Below are 14,492 nucleotides of genomic sequence, written 5' to 3'. Positions count from 1 at the left end.
TGGAAGAGATCCCAGCTGAGGGTGTGCTGGACCTACTTTGCAAGAGGTAAGACATGGGTATTGTTGCCTGCTAACACGAGCAATGTGGGTATGCTTCTGGTTCTCTGGTAGAAAGAAAATTAGATGCTATTCTGTACATTTGAAACAAGTTAAGTAACTAGACGCTTTCTGGATATGACATTCTATTTTACACAGAAGAGATGTTAGGATACAATGAATGAATCCCCCAAGGAAGTCCTACTCAGTGTATGATATTGTGTGGAATGAGTGTCTAAGCTAAGGAAGAAGGAAACGGGAATAATCCCCCGAAGTGTGCGTCATCGTTACATAGATTTTAACCAATATGCAGTTTGTGTGCATTGTGAACATAAATGTTAGTTGTATGGAATAACTGAAATCAGTGGCAATTATGTAATTGTATTAAATGGCTAAATGTGACAAAAATCTGTGGATGATAGTACATTATAGAATAATGGGTGTTATGGATTTTTGTACTAAAGAAAAAATGCATAAAAAAAAAAAATCATAAGATGGAAAGCAATGAATACATTTGAAAAAATATTATTAATGCACACACCATACATTCAAGTGACTATGATGATGATGATAAAATCAAAATGGGAGTGAACCTTCCAGAAATTGATATGGGCCAGCGGGAATGAGTTCAGAGGACTTACAGGATAGGCATGCATTATGGATTCACTACAGAAGAGAGTCAGGACTTGAGGAACTGTGTTACTTAAGAGCCATGCTTGACAGTCTTAGCCCATTCAAAACCTACTCAACGCCTTCGAAAAATGTAAATTAGATTACAAACTTGTTTAACCAGGAAGAAAAATACAATTTGAATAGCAGTACAGTGTAATCTTTTTTGTTGCAAGAATGGGACCTAGGCCACAAGAGACAAACTGCAGGTCCCTTTACACCTGTTTTTTCCAAAATGTTTTGCAAACAGAGTATTGACAAGGCCAATCGCAAACCTACTGTTCTCCTCACAATCTCCCACTGGTGAGCCCCTCCTCAATATTAGTGTCATGCCAGTTCCATACAATACCCTATTGGTTATAGCGCAATGAACCTGACCCTCTTCTCGAGAATTCTGGGGGCCTTTGTCCTCAGCTGGTTGACAGGTAGTAGTATCTTCTCAAGAAGCACAGCAAACAGCCAGCTGCGAGCGCGTCTTCCATGTTTGGAGAACATACGTCACCCTGGAGCCCGACATAAGAGATGGAAGAAGAGCTGGGGGGGATTGGCACTGTTGGAGGAACTAGAGGGCGAGTATTGCTCGCTGAAGTAAGACGTCTACAGGGGAGAGGAAGAAGCGAGGAGACCCAGCTGGTCAACCTGGACCTGAAGGGGTGATTCCCAACCTGAGAGGAAGGCCACCTTCAGCACACCAGACTAAAAAAGGAGCACAGAAATCAGCCTGATCCTCAGCAAAGTCCAGGAAGTCCAACTCTTGAGAACGTTAAGACTACTTCATAGCAATCAAATCAAAGAGAGAGCATAAACAAAGCCGATAGATATATTTGGAGAAGATCCTAAACTTTTTTGCCTCTGTGTATTTCCTGGCATAGTTCATCGATAAAGTATGTATCGGTCTATAAACACAACTGTCTTCATTCGATCAACTGTAAAGAACAGAATATGCCTTTCAAAGAACATAGCTAATTATTTTTTCTTTTTTGAACAAAAATCAAAGGTGATGCTGTTGGTGAAGTATGTGTGTGGACGAAGCTCTCAACAAATATTTTCAAAACCTACCGTTCTTTATTAGTAAAGGTTTTGGTTTTATCGCGCTGAATATTTGCCCCCCCCTCATATTGAATTAATGTAGTAGCCACCTGCCCTATCTGGTAGGAACGTTTCTGCTGCAACATTAATATAATCTTAAAGTTGTGATGTTCTTCAAAATCACACTTTAGTAACTCCCACATACAGGCAATCTGCTCCTGATTCTCTTGGGGGGGGGGGGGGGGTAGGGGGCTCATAATGAACACCCACGGACGTTACACCCGATTACTGCTAAGTGTTAAGTGAAGCAAAGAAAGATCGGTGTTGCTGTCTAATCCGCAGAGCCGCATATCAGTTTAGTAACATGCATGGGAATGTCTTGGTCTGGTGTGTCACCTACCTATGCAAGGGTACCGCTCTAGGTCTGGCCTAGAGTCAGCTGACCATCTGATGGGTTTGTAAACCACAAGGCCGAAGTGTGAGTGATTTGTGAATGTCACGAAAACCTCGAGATGGCAAACTAGGACTATACTCGGGGCCATTGGAATAATGCGGCAGGAGAGGCCCTCAATTAAACGGCAGGGTCAAGCAAATTATGCAGCAAGAAGGGCCAAATTATGCCGCATAATGCGGCACAATTTGTAATAGTATTACATCATTTTTAAATATAGTAATGCTTTCTGGACATTGGTTGCGCCTTATTAGTGGCAGTTTAACATAAAAATATAGCAATAAGCGACGGGAAGGCGACCACTCTAGCTTTGCAAAGGGCTTTCCCCTGCATAGTAACACGTGCTGTCCCATTTTTTGTAACTTTTGAACTGTTTAAACTAGAAACTAGAACTTGTTCAATTCTGCAGATTATGAGGCAGATGATGGATTATTTGGCAAATGTAGCGACTCTATAATCATGCGAAAATCGCCACACAATCGCATACTTCCATTGACCCTAACTATACTACTCATTATATGTTATGTTATATATTTTTGTATTACATGTTTATCATGGGGGGTTTAGCTTAAAAAACAGTTTTCTTTAAAATGCGGCTGACTATGGGCACTGTGTATTAAATTTTTAGGTTTGCTCACCTCTCATACATGCATTGTGAATAAAATGATAGACAATGGCCAGTGGAATTTACCAGATACTGTGGCTGCAGAGTTTACTGTATAGGTATGGATACACAGTATTTGCCACATGATTTGCCGAATAAAGTGCAGATTTTGCAAAAAAATTGACTTGCTCAAATGGATGAAAATAATATTGCAATTAAATGTGCTGCATATTTTTTTGCTGAATAGTTTAGATACCTTTTATGCATAATCCTCGTAGCCTGAACAATGGTAAAGTTTTGTAGAGTGGTTTGGGAGACATTATCCTGATGATGAAATCCATATTTCACATTGAACTGTGAACTAATTTCCATACTGAAATATGGGTTTCCTCTAAAATATGGATTTAATACCACTGCATTTTGTGGTCAGTGCTGTTCATTAACTGGGCTATTCAGGTGTCTCATTTTACTTCCTCCAATCACACTATACAAAATGGCTTGTTGGGCCAGCCCGTTTCACCCACTGACTCTCTTCACTGAGTGACAGCATGCTATTTATGTACATGTGCACATTCACCTAAAAAGTAGTCCAGTTCAGTTCCAGGGTTGCTAGGTCAATCTCTACTTTTATTCCTGCTTTCATTTTGGAGTTTTTATTAATTTCTGCAAGGCGACATTTTTTCATTTGTTTTCTTTTGCAACGGTTTACATGCCACTGGGTGAGTGCAGGTTCATATGGTTCAAGCACCATCATCTTTCAGCTCACAGTCAATTGATGTGGGACTGTAAACATAGTCTTAAATCTAGTGTCCTTAGTGATTTGGACACTTCCTATAGGCGTCTTTCACAGTTTTCATGTTCTAGGCCTCATAGCAGCTTAGGCCTGGTCCTATCCATCAAGCTGTCACAACATAGAAGAGCAACCCACATGCCAGTGGAAACCTGGGCGTGTGTTTATATCAGGGGCAGATTCTCTGCAATGGTGGAGGAGCATTGCCCCCCCCGGTAAAGAGCCAGAAGATAAAAAATAAAACCATAGTTACACTCAGCCAGCAGTGCAGGGAGGGTCGGGCTGGGCCACGGTAGGTAGTGGGGGAGGAGCCAGTGCACCTAAGTGCATATGTGTGTGTGGCCGGCTGTCTTAGGCCGGCCAAACACGCATGCAGACTTAGGTTTCTCCAGCACGGCTGAGTTGTACAGCTGGGCTAGAGAAACTGCACAGACACAATGGCTGAGTCTAAGCGGCTGGCCAAGCTTCTGAGACCAGTCCTGACGCTGCTTTCATGCTAATTTTAGCATGAAAGCAGTGCCAGGATTGCTGGGAAGCCTGTTCTGGTGTCCTAGTGAATGCCAACCAACAGGAGCAGGGGAGCTCGGAGCAGCAGGAGGCGGCGGGAACAGCGGGAAAGGTAAGTGCTTTTTATTTTAAAAAAATATGTGTCCCGTCGCCCCCACTCCTCCCCCTCGACATTTGCGGTGGCCGCCTCTGGTTTATATCTAAGAACAATGGTTCACCTGGAGCTCATTTTAAATTGCAATACATTTAGCAGTGCTGCTGCTGCACACAATTGAGGCGTAGGAATAAAATAATGTCTAACCTTGAACACTCGAGGGAGAAAAAAACAGTTTTAATTATGAGAGAATAATTCACATGAATAAAGAAGGAAGTGCATTCACATATCATTATCCGCATACAAGATGTTATTATAGCCAGGAAAAGGTGAAGGGTGCATTGTGTCTCCAGTGAAAACACTGAGAAAGAAGTAAAGATCATGTAGTGAATCAAACCTGTTCATTTCTATAGAGCACACAATTTCAGTTTTGCCCATAATTCAGGGTATATATATATATATATATATATATATATATATATATATATATATATATATAGGGCTTAATTATATGTGTGTGTGTATATATATATATATATATATATATATATGACCTAATTATATATGCATATGTGTGTATATATATATATATATATATATACACACACACACACATATATATATATATATATATATATATATATATATATATAAATAATTGTAAATAAAATATATATTTTATGTATTTACCTACTGTCGATAGCCAGTAGGTAGTTATAGTTATGACCTAATTCCCATTGACAAAGCGTGTTATGTTTTGCCAATAACTTTCATGCCGTTTGATGAATCTTCATAAAATGTTCATAACTCCTATGCTAACTACTTCATCTGCTGCCTTGAAAGTTTTGCCGTAATCTGTCAGGCGGGGGCCAAGATAAAGGGAGGGTCCCAAAACGTATTTCCCCATGAAATTTTCAATAGGGATTTTGAACACGACTACAGCCCAAACTGCTGAACGGAATTACACCAAATTTGGCCGAAAGCTAGATTTTGGTCCAGAAAAATCTCTCTTTGTAATTTGGTGTAAATCTGTACAGTAGGTTTTGCATCAATGAAGAAAAACGATATTTGTATATCTAGGGCTGCAGATCCTACAGATATTACACTGAGAGCTGATTGGCTGAAGGTGTTGGCAACTATCTTGGTACTTGGATTCAGCCGAGTCCCCAAAAAAAGTAAAATAAAAAGACAATGGGGCATGATAGGAATACCCTGATCCCTAGGCTTGGTGATAAAAAGTATTTTTAAAACATTTTTGCAGAGAAATTGAGGATCCATGAATCTTAGCAAAAAAAGATAAAAAACAAGCGCAGTCTCCCACTCTTGTTTGTAGCTCAGCCCCTGGGTGAGCCTGGTCCCCAGGCAAACGTGGACAAATAAATTGAGGATGGGGTACATGCAGCCCCCTTCCCATGACCAATTTGTGCCCTGGGGATCACCGCTTCCCCAAGGTAAGGACACTGTAAAATATAACAGGAGGGGGCCATGAAGCCCCCCTCCCCAGACCATTTACGGCCCTGTGGACCACCACCTCCCCGGGGCCAAACCTATCTTTGAAAGGGGAGCCACTCGGCCCCCCTCCCGGACTATTAAGGGTCTTGGGCCATGGGGACTGGCACCACCCAGGGCTGACTCCCTATGGTCAGAGGTGCCCACACTCAGAACATAGATGGAAGCTTTCGCTTGGTAGGAGCAATGCTAGCTCTCGCTGGATGTGGGGAGACGGCAGGGACTGCGGGGGCAATCAGCCCCCCACAGCCCACAAAACCGCCCACTGGGTGGGCTAGGATACCCAGTATGAAGTGGCCTGGCCGCGGGTGATGGGATCTCTGGGGCCAAAATCGGCCCAGTGCAGCCCCTTTCCCCCTTGTATTAATTGGCCAGGGCGTGAGGGATGGGATCCCTTGGGCCAAAATCGGCCAGAGAAGGTGGGCGACGCAGCCCCTCTCCCCCTTGCACTAATTGGCCAGGCCCTGACGATGTGGTCCTCAGGGCCAAAATCGGCCCAGGGAGGGGGCTACATGCCCCCCTCCCAGGTTGCCTGCATATTGAAGAGGGCCACAATGCCTGACTGCAGGCAAGGCCCTGCGGCTGACACCCCACCGAGCACAGCCGAAGGCTGTGCGAGGCACAGGAGAGTTGGCTGTAGGGTTTGACCACAGGCCAGGCTATGTGGCTGACCCAGTGCACGCATGGCCAAAGACGGTGTGTGGAGCAGGGTTGGGTGCCTGCGCCCAACCCCCAATGAACACTGCCACAGGCCATGTCTGGCATGGGGCTGGGTGTCCTCGGGGAGTTGGTTTCCAGCGCAGGCCCTGTGGCCGACCCCCCCCCAAGCTCTGCAGCTGACCCAGCCAAAGGCTATGCGCAGAGCAGGGTTGGGTGCCTGTGGCCAACCCCATCACTCACAGCGCAAGGCTGTGTGTGGTTTGGATGTCTATTGGGGGTTGGCCGCAGGGCCTGGCTGCCGGCCCAGGCCCTGCGGATGACCCTGCCCGAAGTTCATGCATGGTATGGGGATGTGCGCCTGTGGTGGGTTGGCTGCAGAACAGGCTCTGTGGTCAAGCCCCACTGTGCATGGTAAAACCCTAGAAATTCACTGAAAAAAACAACGTTGACAAGGGCGTTATGGCTAGAAAATAGAATTTGAAATACCTTAGAAATTCACTGAAGTTACAGAGACGTTATAGTTAGGTTAAAATTTTACACGTACAAAGCCATAGAAAATCAACAGTTATAGAAATACTTATCTCAATAAACTATACCCGTGCTCAAAGGTTACTATAACTCGCGCCCTTGCCATGCACTGCTGCATGCCACACATATTACATCAGTAATTACACCTTTTATGACATGATTCATAATATAACTGCAACATTTGCAATAAAATTATTGATGAGAAAACTGTGCATGGTGGGGGCTAAGGCTTTTTAAATCCTATTTCCTAACTACAGCATCACTTGAACTTTTTATTTTTTCAGTGACAATATACATATAAATATGTGGTCACTATGATTGCGTGCTGCATTTTGTGCAATATTGAGGTCTCATCAGAGCCCAAAGTTAGTGGGACATCTCTGGGATGTTGGAGCGGCCGCATGCTCAGTTCCCTTGTGCTGGGTGGAGCCTATAGCATTAACAGGCCAGGTTATACCAAGGTGAGTAGTAAGGAAAGCACTTACTCATAGGGTTAGGTCATGCTGGCCCTTAGAGTAAGTGTGTCACATGGATCTTCTTGCTGACAATACATAAGTCTTGTAGATAGGGCCAGTACTGTGAATCAGGAAGGAATTGTATGGTCGTTATTGTGAACAGTGCCACAGCATGAGAAGGAATCCTTAAGATTGCACATAATTAATCTAGGGATCTGGTTAGGTGGATAGTGGAACTCTCACTGGAAATATTGCCAAGCGTAGGAATGCGTTGTCTAACAAACGTAGTCAAGGCATAGGGGCAAATCAATTGCACAGTGAATCGCTTGTGAAGTCAAAGAGAGAACAATGAAACCATCACTGTATCTGATAATGAATCTGTTGAGTCAAGTTGGCAGGCAGGGATCCTGCTGAGAGTAGCCTGGGATCTATATCCTCCTCTTGAGAATCTACCACAGCCAGGACATCAAGAATGTTTTGTGAGGGATCCATTTCTTCTGACTGAAGTAGTTCATTTCACTTTTTAAGTAGATCATAGTCTCAATGTGCCCACAAAGCACTTCAATTCACCATCCGCTTCTCGTTCCTATGGATTAATGCATCGCTGCCATGAACCTATTGTCACTAAGCACGTTTTAAACTCCTCCTCGAGTCGACGCTACTCTGAATAACAACTATCTTCATCTTTGCATGGGCCTTATATATCAATTGTCAGGGCTGGAAATGGAAAAAAGACTGTGTATTCCCTCAGTTGGGGGTAAGGGAGTGACAGTGGTAAGGGGGTAGAGTCATGAGGAGTAAAGTCTGAAATCAACGTGCACATTTACTCTTTTCAAAACTCAACCAACAAAGAAACGGGTAACAAGGGCAAATATGATAGTAACTCTATTCTGGAATACTTAATTGTTATCTGAGAGTCTGCATTTTGAAATATCTTAGCGAGTTAACGGACTTGCTGCCGAGATCTTTGTTTACTTAACAAGTTTCTAAGCATAATAGCAGTACGATAACTCTGTTAGTTAATGCAGTTGTTGGGGAGATCTGTGTGCAGTCTAGTCACAGATCTAAATCACCACAAATAGCACTGAGCTTTAAGCTGCCCGCTGCAAAGCACAGCATGTAACACGCAGACCACATACTTGTATATTATGTCAATATCTCAGTGGGTTTTTGTTTTTGCATAGATTCTATGTCTCTTAGACTTTGGTGTCCATAGAAGAACAATTCACGCATGCGCACAATTGCATTCATATTCATTTTCCCCGTTTACTGAAAGTACAGCAATGCTCACAAAAACGTTCCCCAACTATTCAGGGCTTGAGTCAGAACAGTTTAATCGTCCTCCCTCAGACCTTTGGGAAACAGTATTTCTATGCCTCCACTCTACGTTTCAGTGGATAGCAATTCTGGCACTCCATGGGAGTGGCGGGTGGGGGATGGGACAGACAAGGGGGAGTAGGGCTTGAGTGATTAGAACAGAACCTAGCCTTAATGGCCATCTAGGGAGGCCTGTCAGTGAGAGCCTTCATGCATGCAAGAGGGTTCAACCGATACAAGTCCTGCCCAAGAGGATGCACCGCAGATGAGACGTCCTACCATTTCTTCTGAGAATGCGCCTACGCCCAAGACCTGCTGAAGGCCCTAAGCACAGAGCTTGGGGCCTGGATACCAACATCATGCATCACCTCAGACTCAGTAATGTATGGTTTGTTCCCCGGTTCCCACACACTTGAAGACCTCCAGGGCTGCTGGAGGCTCCTGTGCTGTTTTAAAGATGTTCTTCTATTTTCCAGGAACCATCTGGGAGTAGGGAAGAATGAGACATCGACCCTGGACTGCCAGAAGATGATCCACAGCCTCCTTCGTGACTACGCAGCACTGGACGGATCAGATGATGACAGCGACAGCGAAACCTGAAGGGGTCCCCCATCGGGGCCCTGGAGGGACCACTATCCTGTTGTCTCTTTTCCCTCTTCAATCCAGGACCCGAAAGGCATACGGGGAGGGGAGGACACAGATGAAGGCAGGTGTAGTTAATGTACAGTGATGTAATGTAATGGATTGTTTTGACTAACATGTCCTTTTTCCTTAACAGGTAAAAGGTCAACGGGATAGCTTGTATACACGTTGTCAAGTTTGTTACCTACGACTTACGATTAAAAAGGTATTATTGAAAGGTGATGATTGTCTGTATCGGAACCAAACACAAATTCCTGACAAGGGCGGGAAAAAAAAAACGTATCTTTGATCGCACCTCCAATGGCGTAGCAAGGGCACCACAAACTCAGGTGCAATTAAGGAAAATTGATCCCCCACACCCTGGCTTGATAGTCAAAAAAATCTGTCATTACGGCCCAGTAAACAGCGCACTTGCCTACAACAAAGTGCCATCCATCACACCTGCTGCAGTATTCATAGGTGCGCCCGTACCCACCTCATGCTTCTTTCCTCCACCATCTTACACTTTTTGAATATTTATCTCGCCCTTGCAGCTTCTTTTCCCATGTCCTTTTCTACCTTCGTCACATTTTTATCATCTTTCTCACACTCCTCCTTTCTCCCTTTTTCGGGTTTTCCCTCTCTGCTCTGGGTCAAACTCTGATAAATAAGCCCCATGTCCCTAAAAATAAATGCCGATGCCCACCTCCTGCAACCACCGCCACAAATTAAGCACTATGACTCTGTTTAGCATCAAAGGGTATGTTAATTGTACTCTTACCGGGGCCGCGTGTACCCGCTGCAGCCAGTCTCAGTCAGAAGCCAGTGCTGCCAGCTGGTGATAATTGATTCATCCCTGATTAGAGCTGAGAGCGGGTTTGGCTGGGAGGAGGAGGAGGCAGGGGGTGTTGGAAGCAGAGCTCAGTCAGTGCATGATTATCTCTTCGCAGCCCTTCTGGCTCAATCACAGCAGGGCGACGGGCTCTGTTCTCCGCTCAGTGGCATAACACAAAGTGACGAGCCCCTTACAAAATGTTTGAGGTGCCCCTGACACTCCAGTACCTGACAGATATTTATAGGCCTTGGGTTCGATCGCTTCGCCCGCCCGCAGGGATCTGCGTTATCCCCCAGTAAAACAAGAGCCTCAAACCAGACAACGCACCAGCTACAGAGGACTCTTTCCTCAAGGGCATAAGTGATACTGTTTCCTGTCCTGGACTTGTGCTGTATAGCCTAATGCATTCTGCGCATTGTGATCTCGTTTCCTCTAAAGTAATTAGACTAACAAGCCTGAAATAAATGATCATAAGATGAAAAATTCATAGCTAGGACAGTGCCTGTAATGACCTGGAGTGAGATGGTCAACCTATCACCATCGGTTTGCAGAGGCAACGGTCGAAAGGCATTAGAAATAAATATTGGAACTGTGATCCTGACTGCAATGAAGGCGTGGTCATTGAGCGCAGGGGCGGGATCAATGTTGTGACTAAAAAGAACAAAATATTCAGTAGCTATTTTGTTGGTCTTTTACCTTCAGGTAAGTGCATATCAAATAATGCAACCTTAAATGAAAATACACGCAAGTTAAGCTAATCAGTGAGAGTTGCGCTATTTTACGTTATGAAACCTTTATCGTTTAATGCGATTACTTCAGATGTCTGTGTGTGCCTAGGGGGCCACAGAACTGAATCCTTGCTGGTGCAGTGGGGAAGAATGACGTGTATTTTTAATCCTACGGGGTCTCCGCCGCCCCCATATAAGCACTGTGAATATGTAAGTCATTAGGTTAAACTTGCATTACGCACAGTATAAGATAGACTGGCACTAAATATCCAAACAGATTTAGGTTTAAGATTTTAAAAAGTGTCTTTACATTTGCAGATTAACCAATTGTGCACATTTGCATTTCTTTGAGGCCGCAGCCCCTCAGATGAGAAGGCTTGTTTCTTGTTTAGCTATCTGTCGCTCCCTAGGCTTCACAGAACTGGAGACTCCCTCATTTACACTTCAGCTGAGCCATATCAAATGTCTGAATTAACCGACCTAGGAAGGTCATCTTTTAACTTAAAGTAAGGGATCTGTTTTTGGAAAATTAAAAAAGTAGGGGCATGTTGTGCCACTCAAATCCCACCCACTTCGACCTCTGTGCATTGGAAAACAGCAACAATGCAGTGATGTGAGGATCTTGGTGAAATTATTTAACCTAACAATAGATATCTGACACTTGCAGGGCATGTCATGTGACCCAGTACAGTGCAGGGTTCCTACAGATGCTCAATGTTCAAACTATGCGGCTGGGCACTAGAGGCCAGATGTTCAAATCTTTTTGGTGGTCACAAATGGTCTGATTCGTAGAATCGTGCCATTTGAGACCACAAAAAAGCATTTTGAAATGTGCAGAAGCCAAATTGTGATTCTGTAACTTGTTACCAAATTGCAATTTGGTTTTGAGATTCAGTAATTTGAAGGAGATTTATGAAAAAGCATTCACAGACACAGTGGTCTGATGAACCCAGCAGGCCATCATCCCGGTAAAGGCTATCATTGCTAATGGGTTGCAAACTGTAATCTACCTCATTAATATTCATAAGGTAGGTTGATTGTGACGCACTAGGAATTGCTGATTAATAGTTCTAAGGTTTCTTACATTAGAAATTGTGATCTCCTAATTGCCATTCAGTAAGAATCACAATTTGGAAATCACAGTTCCTAACTTGTGTATATCTGGCACTTAGATACATGTGTCCAGGCAGGACTTTATTCCATATTTTCTAAAAAAAAAAAAACAGCTATGACCGCATTGTTATTTAGCCTTTAAGCAGAGTGTAGATGTAGTAATCAGGGCCACTGAAATTATACAGCAGGGAAGAACCAATTACACAGTAGAGTCGACTGAACTATGTGGCAAGAAAACGCCTATTCTTTGGCATAATGTTACCCGTTTTGTAGTACTATTGCTTCCTTATTTTGTCATTTTTTTACAGGTTAACACTGTCTGGGCAAAGGCTTCACATCATTAGTACTACTTTTAACACCCAAATACACCAATAAACAAAGGGGAAAAGTCAACCTTTGCAAAGTGCCTTCCACTGTGTGTTGCCTTATTTTTAGTACCTTTTGATCTATTTGAGCTAGAAAAAAATGTATTTTGTTAAAAGATGCAGATTAAGCAGCAGATGATGGATCATGTGGCAAATGCAGCAAATCTATAATTATGTGGAGAGAAAAACAGCTGCAAAATGCATAATTCCAGTTGCCTAGGTCAGTGGTTCCCAACCTGTGGTCCGGGGACCACTGGGGGTCCGCAAAGCCTCCTAAGGTGGACCACAATTGCTTAGAAAATTAAATAATATTAACAGATTAATAAAGTGTATATACATAAAGTGGCGAAATTTACAACTGAAAATTTTAAAGTGTACTGTAAATGTCAAGAAATCTGAGGCTAAAAATTAAATTAGCATCCTCAGATTGATTTGTGGGAACAGGGCAGGTGCATCAAACGGAGTATAGTATGGACAATGTGTGGTTTCAATTGGATTTAAAAAAACTTCCTATTTTTTTTTTTTTATGTTTTAATTTATATTTGATGCGAATTAAATGAAATGTGTTATCGTTTGTAAATGTTTGATTAATGTTTCTGAATGTTTTTATTTATTGTTTTGCTTTTCAAATCATGGAAAATGTTTAGGCCGGGGTTCCAGGAATGACTCAGTGGAGGGGGGTCACCAGATTCCAATAATGATTCAGTGGAGGTCCCCGGGTTCCAGTAATGATAAAGTCTTGGTCCACAGAAGTCAAAAGGTTGAGAACCACTGACCTAGGTAGTAGTAGAGCAATACCACTATGAAGATATTTGGACTTTACTTACATTTGGGGTCCAAATCTCTGAAACTACTGGTCTCAGTCTATTGGCCACTCGTAGGGCTGGATGTGTCACCTAGACTCCTACGGTCCAAGGAACATTCACAACTGTGCTTCAGAGATGGAGATCAACAAGGCTATAAACAATGATATCTCCAGAACTGTAAGGACTAACAGAACTGGACCTCACAGTAGAGGTTAAAGGCAAGACTTAGTGCCTCTGATATTGGGGCAGAGGGAAATACAAGGCATCCTAAAGGTACAGTAAGGACCAAAGTTGGTGCATGGTCACAATCTCACTTGAAAAAAATGCATCTTTGCAGCACCAAAGCCCGGACAGTGTTCTGTCTTTTCTTCTTTAAACCTTTGGGCTGCTAGGATCTTGTGCCCCTTGGACGGTCTCAGTTCCTTGAGACACCCTTCAGGTTCTACAGACAGTTGGGCATTGTGCAGGTATTCCTGGGTCCAGAAAAGCCACCCTACTTTCAGGGGAGGTAAGATTCTCTTCTCCCCACAGGTCATATGAGAAAATATTCTTCCAAGAGTCCAGGATTGTACCCAAGGTGTGCAGAAGAGCTGCAACCTAGCAGAGGATCAGGTTCAGATTTGCAAGTATTGGCTAAGGAGGATTTACGGGCAGTGATCTGCGCGACGGGTGCTGCTGCACCCGCCACACAGCGGCATTACGTGGCTCCATGTGGAGCCGTTGGCAATGTCCCGGCCCAGCAGAATGTACATTATACGGCTGGCGGGGTCTCAAGGGGGCTGGCGGTCTATGAAAAGACCACCAGCATGAACATGCCGGGGTTTCCCGCAGTGTTCATAATGACACCCTTCGGCTGGTTGCAGCCTGCAATTGTGAGACATGTGTAAATTTTAATATTCCCACACTGCCACTTTCAAGTAACTTCTCAGTCATATTATGTGAGTGAGAATCTACAGAACAGGAAGGTTAATGTTAGGGACGTGGCAAATGGACTTGAATATAATGTTCTTTTTAAGTTTTGGAAAATAATAGAATAGAGTGTCAAATTGCAGACCCAGAGTATTTGATCTTTTTGTAAAACCTATGGCTTTTAATACAGTTTCTTTGGAAAACTCGGTGAAAATGTGCTCTGCTGGACCTCACTTTTAAAAAACATTTTAAGATGGGGAGTGGGGAGCTGCCCAAAGATGACGAAACCAGAAGGTAAAGCATTTTTATGCGAGCTACTTATGTACTGCTATAAAACTAAAGATCTTTTAGCAATTTCTTAGAATAACTGTATTGCAAACTGCACAAGTCGTAGCTACCAATTACAGATTTTGGGGGGAGAATCACCATGGGTGTTAGGTTTGCTACCTCTGCTCAATGCAGCAGG

The 14,492-nt window shown here is 43.5% G+C and overlaps 1 protein-coding gene across 3 annotated transcripts in view; it reads right to left on the bottom strand.

Moving 5' to 3' along the window:
* Window positions 1-14,492, bottom strand: part of PHYHIP (phytanoyl-CoA 2-hydroxylase interacting protein) — a 266,939-nt gene that overhangs the window by 240,771 nt on the left and 11,676 nt on the right. The window contains exon 1 of one of the 3 annotated variants that reach the window (XM_069213959.1): window positions 10,052-10,285. The exons of the other annotated variants lie outside the window; for them this stretch is intronic. The gene's annotated coding sequence lies outside the window, so the exon portion shown is untranslated. Of the gene's footprint in view, window positions 1-10,051; window positions 10,286-14,492 lie in introns of those variants that run through there. 3 annotated transcript variants of the gene reach the window in all.

Source organism: Pleurodeles waltl, chromosome 11 (genome assembly GCF_031143425.1).
Source record: "Pleurodeles waltl isolate 20211129_DDA chromosome 11, aPleWal1.hap1.20221129, whole genome shotgun sequence".
Lineage (NCBI taxonomy): Eukaryota > Metazoa > Chordata > Amphibia > Caudata > Salamandridae > Pleurodeles > Pleurodeles waltl.
This window is presented reverse-complemented; position numbering and strand designations above follow the sequence as displayed.